Source organism: Sapajus apella, unplaced genomic scaffold (genome assembly GCF_009761245.1).
Source record: "Sapajus apella isolate SASKATOON/1434 unplaced genomic scaffold, GSC_monkey_1.0 scaffold53, whole genome shotgun sequence".
NCBI classification, from domain to species: domain Eukaryota; kingdom Metazoa; phylum Chordata; class Mammalia; order Primates; family Cebidae; genus Sapajus; species Sapajus apella.
In genome coordinates, this window is record NW_022436993.1 from 9,634,693 (window position 1) to 9,662,575 (window position 27,883).

General features: G+C 41.0%; 1 protein-coding gene and 1 long non-coding RNA gene across 11 annotated transcripts in view; one reads left to right on the top strand and one right to left on the bottom strand.

The window, feature by feature from the left end:
• The window catches only part of LOC116527133, a 16,275-nt gene extending 11,022 nt beyond the window's left edge, over nucleotides 1-5,253 (top strand). The window contains exon 3 of the long non-coding RNA XR_004258403.1: nucleotides 5,225-5,253. This is a non-coding gene — a long non-coding RNA (uncharacterized LOC116527133). The remainder of the gene's footprint in view (nucleotides 1-5,224) is intronic.
• CACNB2 (calcium voltage-gated channel auxiliary subunit beta 2) overlaps nucleotides 1-27,883 on the bottom strand; it is a 397,329-nt gene that overhangs the window by 111,813 nt on the left and 257,633 nt on the right. The gene's annotated exons all lie outside the window — the stretch shown is intronic.

Here is a 27,883-nt window from a genome sequence, read left to right on the forward strand (position 1 = left end):
TTTTAGTAGAGACGGGGTTTCACCATGTTGACCAGGATGGTCTCGATCTCTTGAGCTTGTGATCCACCTGCCTAGGCCTCCCAAAGTGCTGGGATTACAATGTTTTTGAAAACGTATTTTCAGGCTGGGTATGGTGACTCACACCTGTAATCCCAGCACTTGGGGAGACCGAGGCTGGTGGATCACGAGGTCTGGAGACTGATCCTGGCTAACACAATGAAACCCCATCTCTACTATAATGCAGAAAAGTAGCTGGTCGTAGTGGCACATGCCTGTAGTCCCAGTTACTCAGGAGGCTGAGGCAGGGTAATTGCTTGAAACCAGGAGGCAGAGGTTGCAATGAGCCAAGATCGTGCCATTGCACTCTAGCCTGGTGACAGAGCAAGAATCTGTCTAAAAACAAACAAAAAAAAGTATTTTTATATTTTTGTTTTTAACAGTAGTACTGAGGTATAGGAACACACTCCCCCACACTCGCCCACACCCATCCATCCTCAGAGCGCAATTTATGTTAAGTTTTAACTTATGTGATTACCTGTGAAACCATTACCACAATCAAGATAATGAGCAGATCAGGATATCAGAAGGGGCAGGAGGGAAGGATTATCAAGGAGTGTGAAGAAGATTTTGGGTGACAGATTTGTTGTCACATTTAAAATTTTAAATCTTACTTCAAATAGAATAAATGTGGTATTTGTTTTAACCGAGGCTAGCAACAAGTCAAGGGAAAAATCTTAGTGAGTAGCTTGACATTTTGGATAATTAAAACAGAGCTTTTTTTTTCCTCCTAAGACTTGGAATCACCATCTCTATTTCTAAAATTAATTGATATTTCTTTAAAAATAATAGTCTTATGACAGATACATATCCTTAGAAACGAGGTTCAATGGGATCAACAAGATAACTTTGGAGTGTATCAATTTTGTTTCTTGACTTATCAAATGAGTGGACGGTCATTTCATCTTGGTTAATTTCCTCATTTTGGCTTTTTTAAGGAGAAAAATATTGCAAAATTTATATATAAAGCTCTTAAACAAAGGGAAAAAGCCTCATCGGCTCTTCATTTTTCATATCATAGATTTTCAGAGGTTAAGCCTATGTTTATGTTGACATTTTCACTAACTTTGCTGAAGTTCATTCTAGATGTAAACTCAGTATGTTTGCTTTCACAAGCAGTAACCATAGAAAAAGGCAAGACATTTTAATAAATTTATAAAAAAAAAAGCTTGGGACCTACTTGAGGCATCAGTAGAAAAGCAGATTCAGGGCCAGGCACCATGGCTCATGCCTGTCATCCCAGCACTTTTGGAGGCTGAGGTAGGCAGATCATGAGGTCATGAGATCGAGACCATCCTGGCTAACATGGTGAAAACCCGTCTCTACTAAAAATACAAAATAGATTATCCAGACATGGTGGCATGCACCTGTAGTCCCAGCTACTTGAGAGGCTGCGGCAAGAGAATGGCTTGAACCCCAGAGGCTGAGGTTGTAGTGAGCCGAGATCGTGCCACTGCAGTCCAGCCTGGGTGACAGAGTGAGATGCTGTCTCAGAAACAAAAACAAAAACAAAGGCATACTCATTCTAGACCCACATACATGCAAATGTGAATGAACGCAGCAGGTAAATGAGCCAACGCTGTGTGGTTGTTTTAAGTATTATAAAATCTCAGACAGGCTAGGAATGGTGGCTCATGACTAAAATCCCAGCACTTTGGGAGGCCGTGGCAGGAGGATCACTTGCCCAGGAGTTTGAGACTAGGCTGTGCAATACTCCGAGACCCCATCTCTACAAAAAAATTTAAAAATTAGCCAGACATAGTGGTACACGCCTGCATCTCAGCTACCCAGGGGACTGAGGCGAGAGGTCTGCTTGAACCCAGAAGGCTAAGATTGCAGCGAGCTACTATATGATCACGCTGCTACACCCCAGCCTGGGTGACAGAGTAAGATCCTGTCTCCAGATTAAAAAAAATACACAAAATCTCAGATAAAGGAGGCATCAAATAGAAATAGAAACACAAAAGCATCTGACCAGACCCAAATATAAATGACAGAGATTATCTTCTTAATCCCATTGTTGACACTAAATGCTAATATTAAAATGGTTTTCATGTGAATAAGTAGGAATCAAGTAATATGTGTTTTCACCTTTCCTTCAACACATTTACATGTTAGAATTATATCTACCCCTCTTAACAGTTTCTTTTTAGGAATGCATCTCAGCAATATAAATCACAGGACAGAAGACTTCCTCCTACCCGCCCTATGCTGAGACATTGAACATGAGATAACTTTATTACTGATTGATTGGTTGACTGAGACAAGGTCTTGCTCTCTGCTGCCCAGGCTGGAGTGCAGTGGCACAATCACGGCTCACTGCTGCCTCAACGTCCTGGGCTCCAGGGATCCTCCCACCTCAGTCTCCCAAGTACCTAGGACTACAGGTGTCCACCACCATAACCCCCTTAATTTTATTTATTTATTTATTTTTTGTAGAGACAGGGTCTCCCTATATTACACAGGTGGGTGATAACTTTAGCAGTTAACCTGCAACTCCAAAAAAGATTTCCTGATATGTAATTTTAATTAAAGATGATAAAAATAAATGTCTCTTCTCTTCCTCCCCATTCCATGCTCCATGGAAATACGGAAATGCAAATACGGTGTGTGACTAGAGGTCTGAAGACAGGGTTATGTGTTTAGACATGTCTCATTATTTTCTAGGAGTCTTGATATCTGTTGACATTTGGCCTATTCTGCTTATAAAATACAGGTTTTTTTCCTTAGTAGGGACATTGTAGTAATATGTCCCCCCTTTTTTTTTTTTAGCATCTTCTTGATTTTCTGCTTAGTTAAGTAAATAATTGTAAAATAAATAGAAGATTATACCAAAATTCAGATAAAATAATGTGGTATAAAACCTCATTAATGTATCTGTGAATTCTGGCAATGGAGCTAACTTGACATTTTTTTGTTTTATTTTTTGAGAAAGGGTCTTGCTCTGTCACCCAGAGTAGAGTGCAGTGGCATGATCACAGCTCATTGCAGCCTTGAACTCCTGGGCCCAAGTGATCCTCCTACCCCAGCCTCCTGAGTAGCTGGGACTGCAGGTGTACAACACCATGCTTTTTTACAACCTTTGAAAACCAGGCTGTCAAAAAGAAATGTACAAAATTTGCGTGATTAACAGAAGAGACTTTGAGAAATAATGAGCTAAGTACCACACTTAAATGAAAAAGAAATTAGAACAAAATTTTAAAAGAAGAAAAGTTAATGAAATAGAAAATTATGAACTACATTTTATTCTCTGAAAATATTAATTAAAAATATCTACTGAGATTTATCAAGTAAAAACTGAGAGATGAAAAAGATGTAGATAGCACAGAGATTAATAAGGAAATGAGATGATAAATTTATGCTTAAAATTCTGAAAATCTAGATAAAATAAAAAAAGGAACTAGAAAGCTATAATGCTAAAACTGGCATGAGAAGAGCATAAAAGCCCTCAAGTGTTCTGTTAAAGACTCTGAATCATTAGTTTAATCTTCCCAAAGTACAAAAACCATAGGATATTTAGGAATTTTCCCAGTGAGTTATAGAAAATACTCGAGGAAGAAATTATCAGACCATAAACTCTTCCCAAGAAAAGAGATCAAAACAAAGAGAAACTTCACGGTAGTCAAACCACTTGAGGAAAGGATAAGAAGGAAAATTAGAGGCGAGTTTCCTTGTGATTATACATATAGTAAGTTCCCCACCTTCCCCATAAATCTTTGAGAGTCAAATCCAGTGACATGTTTAAAAAAGGTGATGTTAAAAACATCACGAAAATGTTGTTTACCCAAGTAAACAGTTCCATGTAGAAAATCTATTCACAGAATTTGCCGCAGTAAGAAATGCAACAAAAAAATCATATGATCATCTTAAAAGATATAGAAAAGGCACATTTGATAAAATTCAGTATCAACTCACAATTTTTTAGAAAAAAACAGCAAACTAGAAATAGAAAACTTCCTTAACATCATAAAGTACATCTAGAGAAAACCCACATCAAATACATGCTTTTAAAGAGTACCACTAAGACGAGAATAATCAAATGTTACGGTGAAGAGTCTAGCCAGTATCGTAAGATGAAAAATAATTGAAAAGTTAAAAGGACTGGAGAGGGAGTAACAGAATTTTATTTTTTATTTTGTTTTACAGACAGGTTCTCGCCATGTTGTTCAGGCTAGTCTTCAACTCCTGGCCTCAAGTGATCCTCCCAGCTCGACCTCCAAAATTGCTGGTATTACAGGTGTGAGACAATGTGCCTAATCAGAAATAGAATTTTCATTATTGAGGTGCTGTGACTGTCCTATGTCTAATAGAAAACCCAGAATCTCCGGAAAATTCATAAGCATTTAATAATTTTAGAAAGACTGATAAATATAAAGATTTTCAGACAAAAGTCAACTGAATTTCTCTATATCAGCAAACAGAAACTATAACCTGAGAGAGAGAGGGAAAGAAAGAAGGTGAGAAAGAATGTAATAACTAAAAAATTAACGTATCTAGAAACAAATCTAAAAGTATAAGTATGATCTTTACAGAAAATATTCTAAGACATCCAAGAGCTAAATTAATGGAGAGATATTTCCTACTTATGGATAAGATTGCTTCATATGATAACAAAGGCATTTTCCTCCAAATTGATCTACAGACTTCAACGCAACCACAAACAAAATATCAGCAGGTGTGTTTGTGTTATTTTTCTTTTTGTTGAACTTCATACCTGGTATCTAAAATTTACATGGAGGAGAAAGGTCCAAGAATAGTCCGTTTAGTCCTGAAGAATATGGTGGGTTGATATGTCCAAACTATGTCAATATTTATTGTAAAACTATAGCAATTAAGGTACTATGGCATTGAAACAGGAATAGCAGGCCAAATACAGACCTACCCATATGTGGAAAATTGATGTATGACTGAGCAGGCATTTCAGACCAGGGGAGATAACAAGCTATTCAAAAAATAGCGCTGGAACAGATAGGTATACTACATGAAATCAGATTCCTATCTCACTCCATTTACAAAAACCAGTTCCAGAAAGATCAAGGAATTAAAGATGAAAGATAAAATTTTAAAACTATTTGAAATAAAGATCAAATAATTCTTTATGAGGTAAAGGTAAGAATTTCCTTTTTTGCTTTTTGTTTTGAGACATGGTCTTGCTCTGTTGTCTGAGCTGGAGTACAGTGGCCCAATCTCAGCTCACTGCAACCTCGACCTCCTGGACTCAAGCAATCCTCCTAACTCAGCCTCCCAAATAGCTGGGACCACAGGAGTCTGCCACCATGGCCAGCTAATATTTCAGTTATTTGTAGTCACAAGGTCTCGCTACATTGTCTGGGCTAATTTCAAGCTCCTGGGCTCAAGCAGTCCTCCTGCCTTGGCCTCCCAAAGTACTGGGATTACAGGAATGAGCCACCACACCTGACCAGGAAAGAATTTCTTAAACAAGAGCCCAAAAGCACGAATAATAACAGAAAAGAAGGATACATTGGACGTGATTGCTATTAAGACTGCTATACAAATCTGACAAGAGCAGTTATAAATTAAACCCTTTCAGCAATACAAATAACCAACAACAATGTTACACAAAACATAGAAAGTCCTCCTGTACATTTATAGAAAAATACAATTTAAAAAAAGTCCAAAACCATGCACTGCCATTTCACAGAAGAAAACAAAGATTAATAAATATATGAAAAGCATTCAAGGTAAGTGATGGTGGAGTGAAAACTCTCCTGCTGTGATGGTGTGTGTGTAAATGAAAGCAATCACTTTAAAAACTGCCCAGTGAAAGCAAAGATACACATACATTATCAACCAACAATTCCACTGCTTATTAATACACCCAAGAGAAACTTGCACACATGGATCAGGAGACCTGGATAAATGCTTCCAGAGTGGGATCATTTGCAATACCTCAAATGCCCATGGACAGAGAACAGATCAACTGCCACATCCCCTACTGGAAGACCACATATTGGTAAAAATACATTACTATAACACAAATCAACAAGAATGAATTTTACACATTTAATGTTGAGCCAAAAAAGCAAGTCCCAAAAGAATGCCTTAATTATTCTACCCAAATAATGGTTTGAACACACAAAAACTAAGCAGTCTATCACGCAGAATATAAAAACAGGTGGTAAGACATAGTACCGTGAACGGGAAAGGAGTGGGAAACACCAAATTCAGCATAATGATAAACTGATAGAGGGGGTTGAGGTAGGAAGTGGGTCTCGGAAACCCAACCAGATTGAGGACTAGCTATAATAGGGCCCAGGTGAAAGAAGCTTTCAATCAGACATGCCCAGCAGCATGCCACGTCAATTTACCATTGCCATGGCAACACCCAGGTGTTACCACCCCTCTCCATGGCAGTGATCCAATGATTACTACCCCTCCCTTAGAGATTTCTGCACAAACAGCCCCTTAATCTACATGCAATTAAAAGTGGGTGTAAATATGACTGCAAAACTCCCCTGAACTGTTACTCTCTGCCTCTGGCTTGCCTTTGAATTCTCTTCCGGGCAAAGCAAAGCACTCAGTGGGCTAAGCTTCCCTTTGGGGTTTCTCTGCTCCGAATTGGGGTAGCTTGGGGAAGGATAACATGAGAGCCTTCAAAACTATTAGTGACACTCTCTATCTAAAATCGTGGATGTGGGTACGTGAGTTTTTTAATCTCACTATCATCAATATTCTTTTATATATTATTTAATTTTTCCAAAAAATCTGAAAGATGACATCCTATGTTCAACAAATTTTTATTATACGGGAATATACTTATAGTCAACACCTGCAGAAAATATTATTACACATTGGTCTCCAATGATAGCAGACATATCAGTAAACAAGAGAAAAAACTCTCTCCAATAATCATGAGGTCATGTCATTGCATCTTTTTCTTCAGCTGTATTCCCATATTACAAACGCAAATGGAATGATCCAACAGTCCGCACATGGGGAACATTAGACATCTTTGTGTCTTATGCTTGAGTCCTTTATATTTCCTTTATATTACTATATCTTCTCTTCCTTAATTATTCCGCAAAATTGCAATAATCAAACTTCACATAGACCAAGAATTCAGGACATTTGCTTGTGGAATACATATAATGTGAATTTTAATATATAGACTTAATTTTAGTTGAAAGATATCCCAGTGTATTTATAATTTCATCTTTATGTAACAGAACAACTTTGCAGAAACTGGGCTTGAAGGGACCGTTGCCTATGGCAGGACACAGAACACCTTGGCAACTGCTAGTCAGGAACATGGCTTCCTAGAGGGGGGATTCTTTCTCCTGGCAGAGACCACCTCCTACTATATCTTCCCCCAGCCCAAGCTTTGGTATCCTACTGCACCCAGCACAAAGTTTTCTAAAAAGATCTCTTCATGTTACCTCCACCCAAAACTATTTAATCATTACTTTTCACTAAAGAATGTACTAAGGCAAACAAAAGTCATTCTACTTTATCACTCACTACACTGGGAATGAAGGGAAGACATCAATGACAATCCTGATCCCACATCGAGGTCACATGTAATTGTGGAGACAAGACACAACCTCATAAAATAGGTAAGATACAAGATAAAGTTGGCAAAATATGATGACCTCCAAATGTGTAGGATTCCATTCACACATTTCCTATCACTCAGATCATGTGATTCATTCAGTCCACAAATATTTATTACACCTCTACAAAGTAATTAAATTTTAAGTGTCAGCCAGGTGCAGTGGCTCACACCTGTAATCCCAGCACTTTGCGAAGCCAAGGCGGTGGATCCTTTGAGGTCAGGAGTTCGAGACCAGCCTGACCAACATGGTGAAACTCTGTCTCTACTGAAAAAACACCAAATTAGCTGGGCATGGTGTTGCATGCCTGTAATCCCAGCTACTTGGGAGGCTGAGGCAGGGGAATCGTTTGAACCTGGGAGGTGGAGGTTGCAGTGAGCTGAGATCGCGCCATTGCACTTGTACTATAGCCTGGGCAACGAGGGCAAAACTCCGTCTCAAAAAAATTAAAGAAAAAATTTTAAGTGACAACAGGCCACTCCTCAGTCCCAGGTACTCCAAATTAGGTATGTTTGGCGAGAGAAACAAACAACCCAATACGCTGTGAAAAAGGCTGGGAGAGGAATGCCCAGACAAGTTATTTGGGGTGGGAGGAGAGATGGAAAGTGGATGAGACAGAGCAATAGCAAGCTCGACCAGGAAATGTGTCCACGGAATCTTTAAGGGCAGGACAAACTCCTGCTGCTGCAAACATTTCATATATCATTTATTTTTCCAAGAAGCTAGAAACACCACAAAAGATTTCTTTTTAATCCGGAGAAAAAGGACAATTGGGTATCAGACAGTTACCCTTCTGTAACCTACAGGTGGGATTCCCTCCAGACAGCCTCTGAGTGTTCTAGATATCTGAATGGAATAGATCATCCAGGCAAGAATAAACAGACATCAACATGGAGATTGTATGTGATACAAGTTAACACAAGATAGAGCAACTCAGAAAGTCACGGACTAGTAAACCAACCTAAGGCACGCAACCAAACCAAACCACAGGAAATATCAGCTCCTACTATCTGCTCAACTTGAAACGAACTTTTGGCTTTTTTCATGTTCATCTAGACCACTAAAAAAATCTTCAAACAGAACATCAGAATCGCTAATCACTGACAACTGTTTAAACTAGAACACACTTAATGGCTATAGCACAAGAAAGTATTTAGAGTAGTGTATATTTGCCCAACCTCTGCCTCCACACTAGACTAAACACTACAGCTAAACCCAGAACTCTAAGAATGTATGTGGCAATCTTAACTATCCGAGAGCAAAGGAAAACACTCCAGTGTTCCATAGTTCTTCCAGTATCAGCCACCCTAAAGGGAGAAAGGTACGGCTCGTTAACAAGAGGTTCTGTACTTTGTATATCCTTAGGGTATATGGGTTTGTTTCAGAGGCCTGTGGAGACCCAGAAATATAAGCCAAGCTGTTTAGATATAAGCTATTACTTTGGAGAAGGCTCACAGATTTTTTATCTTATATTCAAAGATATTCATGAGCTAGAAAACAATAACCATTTAAAACTCCCTTTAAAAATACAATACTGGTAATATTACAATGAACATATTTCAGCCAAGGAAACTATACATATATATATATATGTAATTCAGGGAAATATAAAGAAAAATTTCAAAGGTTAAGATGATTAAGTAACTGTTTCTCTAACTCGAATTGATAGTTTTTCTTGTGCCAGAGTTAATAAGGGCTAATGGACTTTTACTAAGATTAAGATATTTTCATACATAGGAATTTTTAGGGGGAAAATGATACAAATTTCTCTCTTAAAAATACATTTCCTTCTTTTGTATTTTACCAAGTCATTCATCAGAAGTATAATATTAAAAACAAATGGTTCATGTTTGTTAAACTTTAATTTCTAGAATATTTAGGAAAAAATGTAAAGTACTATTTTGAGGCATACACATGACTATGGTTTAAATTAAAAAAAAATTTTTTTTCAGTTCTTGTATTTCCTGGAACCCAAATTCCTATGGATAATGGTCCAACTCAAATGAATGTCTAACTAATTCTAGACTGAAGATGGTCACATAAGTAGAGTTGAAACTTCAATTAGCAGACTGTGCTAGCTAATTTTATGTGCCAACTTTACTGCACCACAGGGTAAAAATTTAAACAGTATTTCTGGGTGTGTCCATGAGGGTGTTTCGGGTGAGATGAGCATTTGGAATTGTGTACTCAGTGAAGTTGACTGCCTTTTACATTGAGGATGAGCTTGATCTAATCTGCTAGGGGCTTGAATAGAATAAAAGGTGCAAGGAGGAGGAATTCACTCATTTTTCTTCCTGATTGACTGTGCTGGGACATCCATCGGTCTTTTCCCTGCTCTTGGAGTAGGAATTATAGCAGCAGACCTTCTGGGTCCCCAGTTACAGTTGGCAGATCAGACTGTAGGACTTCTTAGCTCCGATAATCATGTGCACCAATTATTCATAATAAATCTCCATATACTTCTGTGTGTATGTGTGTGCATGTGTGTGTGTGCACGCACATGTGTGTCTATCTCCTGTTCAGTTTCTCTGAAGAACCCCAACGAATACAAAGACTCCTATTAAAGAATAGGTCTTGGTTTCATCAAAAAAGATTAATGCTGGAGTATCCATTCATCAGTGTATTAAGCTGAGATAAAACATTTAAGTTTTGGATATATCCCTTTGGTCAGAAGCATCCTAACCAGAGCGACTTCATCTTGAAAAAAGGCCAGATAAGGCCAAACCAGCTGGGTTACATTCCCAAGGGACTGGGCTCTCCTAGTCATAAGACATTCACAGTGGAGGGAATGAGTTAATGATGCTAAGTAAATAAAAACCTAGAACTTACAGAAATGTCCCGATATTTTAAGAACAAAAAGCATTCTTAAGAATACGTGTTGCCGAATGTTCATTGCAGCACTGTTTACAACAGCAAAGACCTGGAACCAACCCAAATGCCCATCGACGATAGACTGGATAGAGAAAATGTGGCACATATACACCATGGAATATTATGCAGCCATCAAAAACGATGAGTTTGGGTCCTTTGTAGGGACATGGATGAACCTGGAAACCATCATTCTCAGCAAACTGACAGAAGACCAGAAGATCAAACACCACATGTTCTCACTCATAGGCGGGTGTTGAACAATGAGGACACATGGACACAGGGAGGGGAGCACTACACACTGGGGTCAGTTGGGGGGAAGTAGGGGAGGGACGGTGAGGGGTGGGAAGCTGGGGAGAGATAGCAAGGGGAGAAATGCCAGATGTAGGTGATGGGGAGGAAGGCAGCAAATCACACTGCCACGTGTGTTCCTATGCAACAATTTTGCATGTTCTTCACATGTACCCCAAAACCTAAAATGCAATAAAATAAACAAATGAAAAAAAAAAAAAGAATACGTGTTGCTTCAAAGATAGTAGTACATTCCTAAATCCTTGCTGAAATCAATAGTAACACAGGAAAATAACAATACTAATAGCCCGTCACAAGCTGATCACAAGCTTTTGTACTAAAGTTCGCTATTCTTAACCTTAGTAACCGATATAAGCCAGCATTCCATTCGAGGTAGGGGCCTTAGTCTCTTGCTTTCTGAGGATGTTCTACTCTGTAACAGAGCAGTTGCTAATACATTGTTTTAAATATATTCTACGACTTTCCCTGAATTCTTTCCCATGTGAGAGTCAAGAACCCACTCTTGGGGTCTGGACAAGACCCCTTTTCCAGTGATACCTTTATCGGACTTTTGATCATTTGAATAAGAGGGTCCTGACTCAACTACCACCTCTAAAATGCCAACTCAGTAGGTGGACCATGTGATAAAATGGACACTAGTTCGCCTTTCGTCCCATAGTAACCGTGTGACTTAGGCTTCCGTGACACCTTCTCTTGCTCCCGTTTTCAAGTAAAGAGTTGAAGAGGACAGTCTTGTACGTTATAATACAGTTGCTATTTCATTTTCTATCTCTTAGTCTAACACACAAACCCATGTCGGAGACCCATGCAAGTGCGCCGAATACAGCACGTGGAGATTTTTACTTATTAAAGGGTTTCTATACTCCATTTTGCATATCCATCATATGACCTACTGTGTCCTTAGTCTCCTTAAACTCATAGAGTTAAGCAAGTCACAGTACGCTCAGAGGAGAAGCAAGTGGTTCTTTCCGTCTATTTCAACCACGTTAACTTTCCTTGTTCTGTCACAGCCAAAGATCTCCTTTCATTCTGCCTGGGGATGCGTGTCACTAGGGTACCTCATAAAGGACCTTGTAACTTAACTCTCATCTGTAAGGAATGTAGGCTGACTCGAATGTAAGGTTACAACTGGTCAAATAAATACTTCATTCACGGATGACTATAGTTCCTCTAAGAAGACAAAGGAATAGCTGGTTGTTTAAAAACCCAGGAAATGAAATAGAAAGCCAAAGATGGGAAGACCGGGCTGTTGACATTTTTGCCTACTACCTGTTGAATTCACTTCATGCCTAGTCCAGGGAGGGCAGAGTGAGACCATGATACTGGTCTCAAATATTCAAGAACTGACCCCCCCACCTTTTCTTTTCTTTTGAGACAGTCTTGTTCTGTCGCCAGGCACCAGGCTGGAGTACAGTGGTGCGATCTCGGCTCACAGCAACCTCCGCCTCCCGGGTTCAAGCAATTCTTCTGCCTCAGCTTCCAGAGCAGCTGGGACTACAGATGCGAGCCACCACGCCTAGCTACTTTTTAAAAATGTTTTAGTAGAGATGGGGTTTTACTATGTTGGCCAGGATGGTCTCAATCTCTTGACCTTGAGATCCGCCCGCTCCGGCCTCCCAAAGTGCTGGGATTACAGGCATGAGCCACCACACCCAGCCCAATTTTTTTTTTTTTTAAAACAATGAGTGTGTTAAAAGAAAAACTTCAGCCGAATTAAATTCAAAGGAGGTTAACCGAGCAATGAATGACTCTCAAATTGATTGGCCCCCAGAATCAACCTGAATCAATTAGCAGATTCAGACAGACTCCAGGGATGCCCTGTGGCCACAAGAAATTTAAAGACAAAAAAAGAAGTGACCCACAGAAATTGCCAATGAGGTACAGAAACAGGTGGGCTGGTTACAGGTTGAGGTATGTCTTCTTTGAACACAGTTTGAACACTTAACAGTCTATGAGCGGCTGAAGTGTAGCCGCTGGGATTGGTCAAGACTCAGTTACTTTTACAGGCGCAGACTCCTAAGTTAGGTTTTCAATTGTACCTGCCTACTAAGCTAGGTTACAGTTCATCCACAAGGACCCAAATGTAGAAGTACGGAGTCCTTCTCAGGACATATTTAGTATGCTTTAACAAGTGTTGCTCCCGCAAACATCAGTCAAATTAACTTTTAGTAGGAAATCAGAATAAACAACTGACAGCAGATTGTATGATTCATTTTCCTCAAAAAGAGGGTTTAGTGTAAACACCAGCACCACCACTTTAAGCCATAAAAGTATCTTTTAAAACCTACTCACACCTGTAATCCCACCACTTTGGGAGGCCAAGGCAGGTGGATCACCTGAGGTCAGTAGTTCGAGACCAGCCTGGCCAACATAGTGAAACTCTACTAAAAACACAAAAATTAGCTGGGCATGGTGGTGTGCACCTGTAATCCAGTGACTTGGGAGGCTGAGGCAGGAGAATTGCTTGAACCTGGGAAGCGAAGTTTGCAGTGAGCTGAGATCACGCCACTGTACTTTACACTGGGCAACAGAGCAAGACTCCGTCTCAAAAACAAGAAAAAATCCAAAAACAAAAAACAGAAAACAATCCCTGCACTGTGGCAGTTTGCTAATCTTCCTTTATAACTCATCCTTATCTTTCTCTGGTCAATCGTTACATCGGACTTTATATTTTCGGCTGCTAAAATTTTTAGTTTGTTCATTTTTTTCCTCCTTAGGAATAGCCAATATTTAATAAAAATATATTTTTTAAAATTATTTCATGGTAACTTCAATTTTCTCTTCCTTGCTCTATTTAAATTTTGTTTCTTCAGGATTCTTCATACAATCTATTTCCTAGATATTTGATTATTTTTCCGTTTCTTTATAGGAAGAGATATATTCAAATAATTTTAAGTACATTCAATTTGTATCTCCACTTAACCATGAAAAGGTTATATACAGGTATCCTGGAAGGTCTTCCTTTAACTAACAACCTGTTAAATATAAGAATTTTTAGCACCACTTTGGGAGGCCAAGGCAGGCAGATCACTTGAGGTCAGGAGTTTGAGATCAGCCTGGCCAACATGGTAAAACCCATCTCTTCTAAAAATACAAAAATTAGCCAAGTGTGGTCGTGTGCACCTGTAATCCCAGCTACTCGGGAGGCTGAGGCAGGAAATCGCTTGAACCTGGTGGCAGAGGTTGCAGTGAACTGAGATCGCATCATAGCACTCCAGCCTGGGTGACAAGAGCAAAAGTTCGTCTCAAAAAAAAAAAAAAAAAAGGCTCAAGATTTTTGTTTAAATAATGAAGTGTAAAAGTGGACTTATTTCACACAAGTGGTGTAATGCTATAAACTAAACTTTAAAAAGCAGGACAAGGCCGGGCGTGGTGGCTCAAGCCTGTAATCCCAGCACTTTGGGAGGCCGAGGCAGGTGGATCACAAGCTCAAGAGATCGAGACCATCCTGATCAACACGGTGAAACCCTGTCTCTACTAAAAATACAAAAAATTAGCTGGGCATGTTGGTATGTGCCTGTAATCCCAGCTACTCAGGAGGCTGAGGCAGGAGAATTGCCTGAACCCAGGAGGCGGAGGTTGCGGTGAGCTGAGATTGCACCATTGCACTCCAGCCTGGGTAACATGAGTGAAACTCCGTTTCAAAAAAAAAAAAAAAAAAGGCAGGACAAAAGGTGAATATTTTGCTTGTAAACTCTATCGAGACTCAACAGCAAAAAAGCTGCATGATCATATTTGTACTTTTAAAATTGTCTAAATAGCTGCCCTGCTTTTTTTTTTGCTTTTAGAGTTAAAGAGGAAAAAAAAGCTTTTATTTCCTTAATCCCCCCCGAGCATAAAACAAAGAAGAAACTTTAATGCATTCTCAGCTGGTGTCTTTTTTTTTTAAAATGCACTTTCTGCTTTCATAAGCCTGTGTCTTTCTAAAAATGGCTCTTTGATGAGGTGAAAGAACATTAAAACAGAAGCCTTCGAGACAGAAGCCTGGGTCCTTGCCCTAATTCTGCCACTTACGGGCTCAGTGATCTTCAGTAGGATTATTCAGTATCAACCGTCAGTTTGCTCATCCATAAAATGGGGTAACTATATCTGCTTTCCCTTCCCCACTGAGTACTTGTAAGAACCAAGCAAAACAGTACAATGGGAAGTTAAACACTGAGCCACTGTGAAAAGTATGCTATAGTGCCTCCTTGCCGACAGGCCACCTTGATAGATTCATTGTAAAGAAATTCAAGATTTAAAAAAACCTTTGGGAAGGCGCAGCAGGTGGATCACCTGAGGTCAGGAGTTCAAGACCAGTCTGGCCAACATGGTGAAACCCTGTCCTTACCAAAAATACAAAAAAAAAAAAAAAAAATTAGGCAGGGATTATGGCACACACCTGTAGTCCCAGCTGCTCAGGAGGCTGAGGCAGGAGAATCGCTTGAACCCAGGAGGTGGAGGTTGCAGTGAGCTGAGACTGCACCTCGGTCTGGGTGACAGAGTGAGACTTCGTCTCAACAAACAAACAACCAACAAAACTTTATAGCATTATTCACAACAGCCACGAGGTAGGGGCAGCTGGAATATCCATTGACAGATAAATGGGTAAAGAAATGTAGTCTATACATGTAATGGAATACATCTCAGCCTTAAAAAAGAAGGAAATCTGTCACATGGGAAAACATAGATGAACCTTGAGGATATCATGCTGAGGTAAGCTAGTCACAAAGGGACAAACACTGAACACAAGAAGGTAGAGAGTGGAAAAATAAGAAACTGAAAAGGGTGAGCGGGGCTGCAAGGGGAAGGAAGAGAAGTGGGTTAAAGGGTACCAGCGTACAGTAAGACAGAAGGGATCAATTCAGTGTTTGACAGCAGAGCAGGATGACTCTACTCAACAAAACTCTGCTGCTCTTGGGTGATGGACACCCTGAGCCACCTGACTCGATCACTATGCCTTATAAACCCGTAAAAAATTTATTAGGTACCCCATACATCTGAGCAAATAAAAAAAGGAAAAATGCTGTAGAATGGTAGTTGTAAGGGGCTGTGGGACAGACTATGGTAAAAAAATTCTATTGTTTATGATATACCCAATAATGGAGCTAGACTTACTGACTGACTTTTTTTTACCTTTGTATAAACACAGTTTTCATCCAGCAATGATTTCCTTCTGCCTAAATAAATCCTTTTTATTTTTCTATAAATTATTTCAACTCTTTTATGTCCACAAACATCTTTACATAGTTCAGATGATACAGAGTTTCAGATTTGTAAGAGGAAAGGTTCTAGAGATCTGCAGCACAACCGTGTGAAAGACTTAACACAACTGTATACTTATGAATGGTGATGAGGATGAAAAAATGCTTGGGCTGTTAAATACATGGAGAATTGAAATTTAAAACAAAATTAAACTAAAATGACAGCCTTTATTGGATCCCACAGTGAGCAGTCATCTTGCTAACCTTAGAAAGAATCACATTACTGGTTAACCCAGGCTCGGCCTCCAGAGGGACAGTCAGTAACAGTGAGGGCTTTATATAATTTAAATTGGCCTTTCTGGTCAGCAGCACTCCCTCCTCCAGCAGTGTCGGGGTCCACCCATTTGTCATTTGGCTCATAATGTCTTTTTTTGTTGTTTTTTTTTTAGAGACAGGGTCCTGCTCTGTCACCCAGGCTGGAGTACAGTGGTGTAGTCCTAGCTTATGGCAGCCTCCAACTCCTGGGCTCAAGCAATCCTCCTGCATCAGCCATCTGAGTAGCTGGGACTGCGGGCATGTACCACCATACCTAACTATCTTTTCTTATTTTTTTTTGTAGAGATGAAGTCTCACTATGCTGTCCAAGCTGATCTCCAACTTCTGGCCTAAAGCAATTCTCCCGCCTCAGCCTCTCAAAGCACTGAGATTACAGGCACAAGCCACCATGCCAAGCCTACAATGCTTCAAGTCTAAAAGCTACCACATTACTCAGTGATGCACACTTTTTTTTTTTTTTTTGAGATGGAATTACGCTTTTGTTGCCCAGACTGTAATCCAATGGCATGATCTTGGCTCACCACAACGCCAGCCTCCCGGGCCCAAGCAATTCTCCTGCCTCAGCATCCCCAGTAGCTGAGATTACAGGAATGCACCACCACGTGAAGCAACTTTTGTATTTTTAGTAGAGACAGGCTTTCTCCATATTGGTCAGGCTGGTCTCGAACTCCTGACCTCAGGTGATCCGCATGGCTTAGTCCTCCAAAGTGCTGGCATTACAGGCATGAGTCACCATACCCAGCCAGTGATACACATTAGACCATAAGCCTCTTGAGGGAGAAACCACATCTAACACACCTTCGATTTCACTCCTTGAACTCCTAGCTTGACAACATCATACCACTCATCAAATGTTTGCTAATTAAATAAATTCAACTTCTTTTCCCCTCTAGTTTTCAACATCTTTTATTTGGCCATTGATGGGGCAAAAACTCTAAGAACAGAGAGGGTTGACTGTTTCAGGCTCTGCATAAAAGTCTTCATGTCATTCCCTGTTCCTATCTGGTGGAAAAAAAGGGAGGGAAGAATTGTGTATTTATAGCTGTGTGTACAATGATACAACAAAGATATTCGGTTATAGTGCTCTAAGATTTAAAAAAATAAGCATGAGCTGCAAAGTTTATAATAATCCTTCCCCAATCCATTTACAGTTTTGAAATAGCCAGAAGTCTATTGTCTGACAGCAGCCTGGCTGACCTAGTGAAACCCTATCTCTGCTAAAAATACAAAAATTTGTGGGGTGTGGTGGTGCACACCTGTAATTCTAGCAACTTGGGAGGCTGAGGTAGGAGAATTGCTTGAACTCGGGAGGCAGAGGTTGCAGTGGGCTGAGATCCTGCCACTGCACTCCAGCCTGGGTGACAGAGATTCTGTCTCAAAATAAATAAATAAATAAATAAATAAATAAGCCTATATTATGTCCACAGTCCTTGTAAAGATTCTGGAATAAGAACACAATTTAAAATCTGGGCAAACCTCAGCCTTCTAGAACTTCCATCAATAAAACCCACAAATCCATATAAAAGAGCATAGAACCAGACGGAGTATCAGGTTCCTTTTAAGACACTTGATTCTTACCCATAAGAAAGTTAAAACTAGCTTAACAGGTAGATTGCCAAGATAAATATAACCATAAATAAACAGAGAACAATGGGTAATTTTATTCCCATATATTTGTGCTACTTAGAAAAGAGCCTGTGAGAACAAGAGAGAGAGAGATTCAATTGCTCTTGATAACCAAGGCAGAGATGTGCACCCACGTGACTAAGCACAGAGCCCATCTCAAAGTCAGAGTTCAGGAGACAAGTGCCTTAGTCACTGGGATAGATGGGGATGCAGCCTGACCTGCTACAGTAACTGCTGTGAGACCAAGCAAGTGTGTGAATGCCAGTCACATCCCAGGCAGATCTGCAGTGCCTGAACATTTCACATCTACCTTACAGCACTCACCACCTAGTGAGAAGCAACTAATGCTGATACTGACCTTGTAAAACAGCGTAAGACCACATATACCTACAGAGGAGGCAGGGACACCTGTTTGATCACATGCCGTTCAGATTCCTGACCACGGCAGGAGCGGTGCGTCCCAGTTGCCTGTACCCATCACAAGGGCCCAGAGTAGGGTAGGATGGGTCCAGGAACTCTGTGCTTGGCAAGTAACAGTTTATTCAATTATCACGGGAATCCTGTGAAACAGAGGTTAGTGTCCTTCCACAAATGGCAAAACTGAGCTTCACAGGTAACTGATCAAAGAGTCAGGCAGCCAGTCCACGGCAGAGATGGAATCCGAATTCACGTTTCTGAGTAGTTGCGATAGAGACTGCATGACCCATGCCCCTAAAATATTTCCCTTCTGATAATTCACAGGAAAAGATCTGCTGACCCCTGGACAAAGGTTTCAGGTTGGGAAGGATGGGAGTAATGTGGATGGATATGGAAAAATGCAGAGAAGAAAGGGTTTAAAGGAAAAGATGGGGAGCTGGATTTTAAGTGGGTGGCAGAACTGACAGAGATCCAAAAAGACGACCTGAGATCCAAGCACTAGGGAGACAGGCGAAGACCAGAGGCACCAACTACAAGAGACAGCTGAAGCCTGGAGAAGGAGGAGAGAGTAGAAAGGTAGAGAGCAGTGGTTTAATGCTAGCTCTGATGGTGAAACTCTCCATTCAAATGAATATAAAGGTCCCAATATATAAAATATGTGTGGCTGGGTGCAGTGGCTCATGTGAGGTCAGGAGTTCGAGGCCAGCCTGGCCAACAGGGTGAAACCCCATCTCTACTAAAAATATAAAAAATTATCTCAGCACAGTGGCACATGCCTGTAATCCCAGCTACTTGGGAAGCCGAGGTAGAATAGCTTGAACCTAGGAGGCGGAGGTTGCAGTGAGCCGAGATGGTGCCACTGCACTCCAGCCTGGGCAATAAGAGCGAAACTCCATCTCAAAAAACAAATAACTAAAATGAAATAAAATAAGTGAAGATAGCAGTGTTCTTGCTGAATCCTGGGTAGAATGTACAGACCACAGCTGATGGGCATCCCTAAGCCTCTGCAGTGACTCCAGAGGAATCCATGGATCTCTTGGGGGCTCTAGAGAGCTCAGTCGGGAAACCAATGACGTGCCTGGAGGAACAAACATCAGGAGACCATGGCCTGAACATTTGCTTGGACTTCCACATTTCAGGCAAGGGAACTAAAAGCACAAACAGAAGGGACTGCACAGGAACCACGGGAGTGGTAATAGAAGTAGACTGTGTGTGTAGCCAGCACCTGCAAGACAGAAGTGACTTACCAGAGAAGAAAAACAAATTGAGGTTTGCAGAGATGTCAAGGGAAGGTTTCATAAAAGGTCAGTGGCTGTGTGATTAGAAAGTCACTAGAGACCATCAGTAAAGAGATGGAAAGAGAAATCAGTTTCACAGTGTTAAAGAGTAAGGAGGGAAGAAACTGAAGCAGGAGAATAAAGCCTGGGGTGATAAGGTTGGCAGTAGAAAGAAGGGTGAAAAACAGGACACAAGGGAGGACAGAGTTGTTCATTTCACAAGGCATGGAGACATTTCTTCTTCCAAGGAGTAAAAAAGATAAATGTGGCAGATTGCTTGCGGGAAGTGGTTGCGATATTTACCACCTGAATCCACACCCTTGGTAATTCCCATTTGACTCCAGGCTTAGCCCTGTGACTTGCTTTGGCCAATGGGACATTAGCAAACATGACACAAGTAGAGATGTGATGATCATTCCCTTGGAGCTTATTCTCTCATGAGGTAACCCTGAGACCAGCATGCGGATGAACCCTAGCCAGCCTGCTGGAGGAAGAGCGACCATATGGAGGAGAACCGGATACCCATGCTGACAGCTACCAGCCTCCAGACACATGCAACAAGCCATCCCAGGTCACCTGGTCACCAACTAACTGGACAGCTGACCAAGGACGTGTGGCAGAGACCTGTAACCTAAGTAAAATGGTGACTTAACGCCACTAGGCTGAGATGTTTATTACGCAGCAAGAACTTTGAGGGTAAGAATTCTGCTAATAGCGTAGTCATCAATGCTGTATGTACTGTACAATCATGACTGCTCAGACGTATTTCAAAATGCTCAAAGAGGCCAGGTGTGGTGGCTTACACCTATACTCCCAGCACTTTGGGAGGCCAAGGCAGTCAGACTACTTGACGTCAAGAGTCTGAGAACAGCCTGGCCTACACGGTAAAACCCCATCTGTACTTAAAATACAAAAATTAGTTGGGGATGGTGGTGGTAATCCCAGCTACTCTGGAGGGTTGAGGCAGGTGAATTGCCTGAACCCAGGAGGCAGAGGTTGCAGTAAGCCAAGATGGCACTACTGCACTCCAGCCTGTGCAACAGAGCGAGATTCCATCTCAAAACCAAAAAATGCTCAAAGACAGAAAGTTTTGCCTTTTCCTTTTATATCTTTCAAACTGTCTATAATGAGCAGTGACTGGGCATTAAATGTGATTACTGTTGTCATTATTAATATTATCATCAACACTTGAGGTGGGTAGAAGAATAACAGTACCAACGTATGTGACTGTACCTACCCGGTCATAAGTATGTGTCAACTGAGAAGCCTCACACAGGTCCAGAGGGCTCCTACACACCTTTTATTTATTACAGGTAGAAAAATGCAATCTAAGCTAGTGTATATTTGAATAATAAACAAACTCATGCTGCTAGAAATTAGACATATTCAACCAGTTTTCTAACTCTGTTTAAAGGTAACTGCTATAAGCAAAGAGCTGACGATTTTTTATTTTTTATTTTTATTTTTGAGATGGAGTCTTGCTCTGTCACCGGCTGGAGTGCAGTGGGGCACTCTTGGCTCGCTCTAGCCTCTGCCTCCTGGGTTCAAATGATTCTCCTGCCTCAGCCTCCCGAGTAGCTGGGACTACAGGTGTGTGCCACCATGCCCAGCTAATTTTTGTATTTTTAGCAGAGACAGGGTTTCACCATGTTGGTCAGGATGGCCTCGATCTGTTGACCTCATTATCTGCCTGACTCGGCCTCCCAAAGTGCTGGGATTACAGGTGGGAGTCACTGCGCCCAGCCCGACCAGAGCTGACAGTTTTTTTAATGCAAGAAGGATGAAAATGTACATTGTGAAAATAATTTCAGTCTGAAATATTTTTCTAAGAATGTGTGGCATATTTTGTGCTTGTGTTTTCCATAAGATATTACTGCTAGATTTTTATCTTTTTCCAGTTAAACACATTTTTTTTTTTTTCTGTGAGTAGCCCTCTGGTTTCACGCCTGCCACATATTCCCTGGATTCTCCAATAGTCAATCTTGTAGGTTTAAGAACATCCGTATTACAGACATATGTGTATATTTCTCTCCTATCTCCCACATAATGTTCTCAATAAGACATATTTTAAACACATGTTTAATATGTTTTGAAATGAAAAAACTATCTTCAGGCTGATGGGACATAAAGACATTCATGTTTCTTCTTTGTTCTTGAAAGGCAAGTAAGGGGAATTCTCTTAATCTGTAAGGCATTTATTAACTAAGGCAAGATGAGACATATATTTTCTTTTTTGCAGTATGTTTATTAAGAACTGTGGTCAACTGAACGAATGCTTCCTCCTGAAAATAGGTTTTCAGAAAAAAAAGTATAAACCCATAGATACAAAGAGCAGGACACAAGACGAGAGTAGATGGAAACATAGAATATAGAATGTAATGAACAAACAGTAATTAACAAGCAGAGTGGAAAGTGCTAGAATGAGAGTACCTGTGAGAGGCAGGCTGGAGAGAGAGCTAAGGAGTAGAAAGCCAATTGCAGCCACAGGACCCTGGCAAGGGGGAGGAAATGGAGGTACCAGGCACCTCTGAAGGAAGAGGTATGGCTGGGGCTTAACACAGCACTGACTGAGCACTGGACTTATAAGAATCCACGTTCTCTGTCCCCTCACTTCCAGAAGACCAAAGATTTATTCTCTGGAGAGGATGACCAAGAGATTTCAGGCAATCAGAGTCACAGCTGACAGTAAAGCCAAGTGACATACTGAACAAAGGAGGAATACATAATTTTAAGATCTCCATCCTACGTGATGAAACTCTAGCTACCTTTTCCTGGATAACTGCCAGAAGCCTATGGCCAGTCCGATACAGCTAGACAGGAGGCTGAAGGTGTCCTCTCTGGGGCACTGGCAAGATTAAAAGAAAATGCTGCCCCCTCCCTGCAGTTCTTTGGGCCCTCCCCAATGATCCTATAAAAGACAACCCGTCAAGAAGCTTTGCCACTGCACTTAGTGCTTCCAATCAGCTTTACAATGTCTTCCTCTCAATTATGAATAGGTGATCAAAAATTAAACCTTTGAACCTTGTCCGGAGTCAGCTACAGTGTCAGCCCAGCAGACGGACTTTCATGTAACTTCCAGCCTTCTGGCTGTCTTTTAGTCAAGATAAATAATAAGCCAGACTTGTTGGAAGTAGAGAAATCTGACAGGTCAAAACTGAATAAACTCTGGGGCACAGTGGCTCACATCTGCAATCCCAGCACTTTGGGAGGTCAAGGCAGGAGAACTGATTGAGCCCAGGAGTTCAAGACCAGTCTGGGCAACACAACAAAAAAACTGTGTCTACAATTTTTTTCTTTTTTTTTTTTTTCTGGAGAAAGAGTTTCACTCTTGTTGCCCAGGCTGGAGTGCAATGATGTGACCTTGGCTCACTGCAACCTCCACCTCCTGGGTTCAAGTGATTCTCCTGCCTCAGCCTCCAGGGTAGCTGGGATTACAGGTGGCCACTACCATGCCCAGCTAATTTCTTTGTATTTTTAGTAGAGACGGGATTTCACCATGTTGGCCAGGCTGGTCTTGAACTCCTGACCTCAGGTGATACACCTGCCTCCGTCTCCCAAAGTGCTGGGATTACATACATTTTCTTTTTTTAAATGTTAGCAAAGCATGGTGGTGCATGCCTGTGGTCCAAGATCTTCTGGAGGCTGAGGTGGGAGAATTGCTTGAGCCTAGGAGCTTGAGGATGCATTGAGCAATGATCGTGCCACTTCAACTCCAGCCTGGGGAACAGAGTGAGACCTTGTCTCAAAAAAGTAATAATAAACAAACCTGAAGAAAACTAGTACTGAAGAGAAAATGCTCCTCCCTTGAAGGAAAAAATGAGTCCATAATCTCATCCCTAAAGAACCTTGTAGACTTGGCCTTCTCTATCTGATGGCATGTGATCCAGCAGGAAAAAGAACGTTTTCAAACATCATGCAACTGGAATTTCCTCCCAAGAGCACATTTCAGCACTGCCCGAGCATCTTGGTTTTAGCCTTGTGTTTTGTAAATCTACGTGCTTTTAAGAGATTTTCAACATCTTCTCATGGCTTCTCACCTATACTCCCTAGCTAAGAAGTTGGGGGTATGTCCAGGCACGGTGGCTCATGCCTGTAATCCCAGCACTTCAGGAGGCCAAGGTGGCACATCACTTGAGGTCAGGAGTTAGAGACCAGCCTGGCCAACACAGTGAAATCCTGTCTACTAAAAATACAAAAATTAGCCCAGTGCAGCAATACGCACCTGTAGTCCCAGATACTCGGGAGGCTGAGGCTGGAGAATTTCTTGAACCCAGGAGGTAGAGGATGCAGTGAGCTGAGACTGCACCACTGCACTCCAGCCTGGGTGACATAGCAAGAGCCCATCTCAAAAAAAAAGAAAAAAAAAAAAAGTCAGGTTTAGTGAATGTTTCCTTAAGTTCATTTTAAAAGTTCCCATTGGTGTAAAATTCAAAATGGCAGATCCTGTCAATAATTTTACCACTGATGATCTCTGTGTAGGTAGTCCTTGCACTTCCTACAGGACAACCCAGTTTTTTTGTTTTGCTTTGTTTTGTTTTTTTGAGAAGGTGTCTTGCTCTGTGGCCCAGGCTGGAGTGCAGAAGTGCAATCTCGTCTCATTGCAACCTCCAGCTCCTGGCTTAAAGTGATTCTCCTGCCTCAGCCTCCCAAGTAGCTGGGATTACAGGCACGTGCCACCACATCTGGATAATTTTTGTATTTTTAGTAGAAACAGTGTTTCAGCATGTTAGTCAGGCTGGTCTTGAACTCCTGACCTCGTGATCCACCTGCCTTGGCCTCCCAAAGTGCTGGGATTACAGGCGTGAGCCACCGCGCTCAGCCCTAGTTTTCACCTTCTACGAGGTGCTTCCACTGCTTCATGATCTTCATGAAGTTGCATGCTTTTACAGTTTCTTACAATTTATTTTCACTTCAGATATAGTAAGGAAATAATAAATATAGTCATTAAAAATCAAACATGTGAAGAAAGTCTCCATTATGTAAAAGTAACATCAAATATTTAAAAAGCTTAAAAAACAGTGACAGTACAGGAAACTCAAAAAATTAGTATCTTAAGAGATAAAAGAGAAAATATTATGGCTATGGAATAAAAACAGGAAGCTGTAAATGCAGAGAAGAAGAAAGCTCTTGGAAATTAGATATTTTGACAAGTATGATTTTAGCAGATAGCAGTTGAGAAAAATTCAGGTACAACAAAAAGATAGAGAAAGAATGAGAAAAATGATTACAAAGAGGCTCAAATGAAGTATATTACAAGCCAGAGAGCCAAGAAAAGAGAGGAAAATATAGAGGAAGCAATTATTCCAAAAAAAAAAAAAAAAGACAATTTCCAGCACTGAACTGATCAGCCCTTCACAATGAAAGTATGAGAAGCCAAGCACAGTTAACAAAAAGGCACACATGAAGGCATGTCACGTCAAAATGCCAAAATACCAAAGGAAGAACAGTTCTCAAAATATTAGACAATGTTAAAAACCAAAAATCACACTTAAAGACAGAATGGGCCAGTCATGGTGAGTCACATCTGTAACCCTAGCACTTTGGGAGGCGGAGGCGAGTAGATCACTTGAGGCCAGGAATTTGAGACCAGCCTGGAAAACATGGAGAAACCCTGTCTCTACTAAAAATACAAAAATTAGCTGGGTGTGGTGGTGCGTGCCTGGAGTCCCAGCTACTCAGGAAGCTGAGGAGCGAGAATCGCTTGAACCCAGGAAGTGGAGTTGCACTGAGCTGAGGTGGTGCCACTGCACTCCAGCCTGGGCGACAGAGGGAGACGCTGTCTCAGAACAAACAAACAAACAGAACGGCAGGGCTGGACTTCAGAAGACCATGAAATAAGACCTTCACAAATCTGAAGAAAAACGCTTTTCATTCTTGAATACTATACCCAGCCCAGCTGTTAATTAAATGTGAAGGTAGAATAAAGACATTTTCAGGCCGGTAAGATCTTACAAACTAAGCTTTCTCTGGAAGATTCTATGTTTTCTTCCTGGGGAGCCTTTACTTACCCTGACCGTTATACGTATTCGTAATACATAATGAAACAATTATACAACTTACCATCCATCACGTAGAATCAGTGGGGGCCCTGAGCTTGTTTTCCTGCAACTAGATGGTCCCATTTGGGGGCGATGGGAAACAGTGACAGATCATAAGCCATTAGACTCTCATAAGGAGCGTGCAACCTCGATCCCTCGCATGCGCAGTTCACAAAAGTGTTGGCGCTCCTGTGAGAATCTAATGCTGCCACTGATCTGACAGGAGGCGGAGCTCAGGTGGTCACGTGAGCAGTGGGTGTGGCTGTAAATACAGATGATTCTTCCTATCTGGTGCTGCTGTTCATCTCTTGCTGTGTAGCCTGATTCCTAAAAGGCCATGAACACCTGCTGTAAGGTCTACTTTTAAGCCACCACCTCCTCCAAGAAGGATTTTCTGTTTCTGCCAGTAGGATGCAGCCTAAACGTGGGTGTTCACAGACCTCTCTATATCTCCTTTCTCCACAAGATATCCACCTTTTATTACCTGAAACAAACAGTGGAAGCTTCTTGCAGGCAAGAGACTTGTCTGTCCATTTCTTCTTTGTGGCTTTGGCCTTGCAGTCTCTCGCACCCACCAACTGCGCCAAAAACATTTTCTTTAACATAGGAGATACTCAGTGATAAAAGAACAATGGACTCCAGATTGAACGTTATTCCATTGGCTAAGAAGATCACATTGAGTCCATCTTTTTTTTTTTTCTTGAGACAGAGTCTTGCTCTGTTGCCTAGGTAAGAGCAAGAGATCTCAGCTCACTGCAACCTCTGCCTCCCAGGATCAAGTAATACTCCTGCCTCCGCCTCCCAAGTAGTTGGGATTACAGGCACACGCCATCACACCAGGATAATTTTTATATTTTTAGTAGATATGGGGTTTCACCATATTGCCCAAGCTGGTCTCAAACTCCTGACCTCAGGTGATTCACCCACTTTGTCCTCCCAAAGTGCTGGGATTATAGGCATGAGCCACCAGGCCCAGCTGAGTCTACCTTATCTCTGCTTCAATTCCTTGTACATCCAGATTTCCCAACTCAGAGTCTCTGCATATAGGGCAGAAGGCATCATTTTTGAGGATCAAAGGACAAAAGAAGAAAATTATTATTTCAATTAAAGAGAGATGATCATATGAGCCAGCAATTTCACTCCAAAATACATACAGATGTGAAATGAAAATATACGCCCACACAAAAACCTGTACAGGAATGTTCATACCAGCATTATGCACCATACCTCAATGGTGGAAACAACCCAAATGTCCAAAAGTAGCCAATCACAAAAGCCAGCCTATTGTATGATTCCATTTCTATAAAACATCCAGAACAGACAAATTTGTAGGAACAAAAGTTGAACAGTGGTTCCCTAGGCCTGTGGGCAGGGGGATGGTTGGGGAGAATGAGAGTTATTGCTAACAGGCTTGGAATTTCTTTATGGGGCAATGAGAATGTTCTAAAACTGATTATAGTGACGGATGTACACCTCTAAACAAACTATAAACCATTGAATTACACACTTTCAATGGGTGAATTATATCTCAGTAAAGTTGTTTTCAAAGAGAAGATCTACGTGGGAATAAATTAGATTCATATATTACTTGTCATTAAGGTAATATCAGATAGCACGAATGGAAATGACCAGGATTTGCAAAGTATGCCACAATGGCACAATCTCAAAACACACATTTGGAACCTGAAAACAGCAAGTTAAAAAACAGTCAGTCAGTTGGTATTTATTGGCCTCAAAATGAACACAGAATCTGTTCACTGCAGAGTTGAGCCATTAAGAGAAGCGTTAACAAATAGAGAGTGGAAAATATTAGGTTTATTGACAGCACGGAGTACCCTGTTATACAGCATTTTGTAGGTCACTTGGATTTTAAAAGGCAGTATCTCTAGACTCACTTCTTGCTAATCACATTATTTCTTAGAGCTATTATTAAGGTGATTAGTGGATAACGTGTTTGTATTTATACAGGACCAGGATCTAAAAGCACTGCTAAGATCATTTGCACAGACTTATTTATTACATGTGATCTGGAAGGTGAGTAAAAGCACTGACTTGTAAGGTCCTTCTGTTTAATGGATGCTATGATGGCTACAAAGTAAATGTAGAAAATGTCTGATTCTTCTAAAATGGCTGTGAAAAGTTAAACAGGATGAATTGTTATGTTTTTCAACTTTAAGGCTTCATTTTGAAATAGGTTT